The sequence below is a fragment of the Buceros rhinoceros genome, unplaced genomic scaffold (assembly GCF_000710305.1).
Source record: "Buceros rhinoceros silvestris isolate BGI_N320 unplaced genomic scaffold, ASM71030v1 scaffold32044, whole genome shotgun sequence".
In the NCBI taxonomy this organism is placed as follows: Eukaryota; Metazoa; Chordata; class Aves; order Bucerotiformes; family Bucerotidae; genus Buceros; species Buceros rhinoceros.
In genome coordinates, this window is record NW_010410503.1 from 2113 (window position 1) to 2453 (window position 341).

Genomic DNA, 341 nt, shown 5'->3' on the forward strand with positions numbered 1-341 from the left:
ACATCCCCAGCGGGAAAGAGATTCTGCCTCAGGGACAACCTCAACCTTCCCTGGGGCAACCTGATGCCAGTTCCTCTTTCCTTGTTCCTGGGGAGCAGAGACCAACCCCCACCTCGCTGCACCCTCCTGTCAGGGGGCTGTCAGAGCCAGAAGGTCTCTGCGCAAGTCAGCGCGGAGCAGAGCGAGAGATTTCAGCGAGTGTTAAGGTGCTACAGCAGCAGCTCGGGTGTCAGAGCTTCCTGGATGCTCCTGAGAAGCCCAAGCACCACCTGCACCCTCTTCCCCAGCCAGAGGCTCACACCCAGGAACGCGGCTGGGCGGCAGCTCGGACCCTCGGCCTG

The 341-nt window shown here is 62.2% G+C and overlaps 1 protein-coding gene across 1 annotated transcript in view; it reads right to left on the reverse strand.

The window, feature by feature from the left end:
* LOC104493043 (HIG1 domain family member 1A, mitochondrial-like) overlaps positions 1-341 on the reverse strand; it is a 1978-nt gene that overhangs the window by 684 nt on the left and 953 nt on the right. The gene's annotated exons all lie outside the window — the stretch shown is intronic.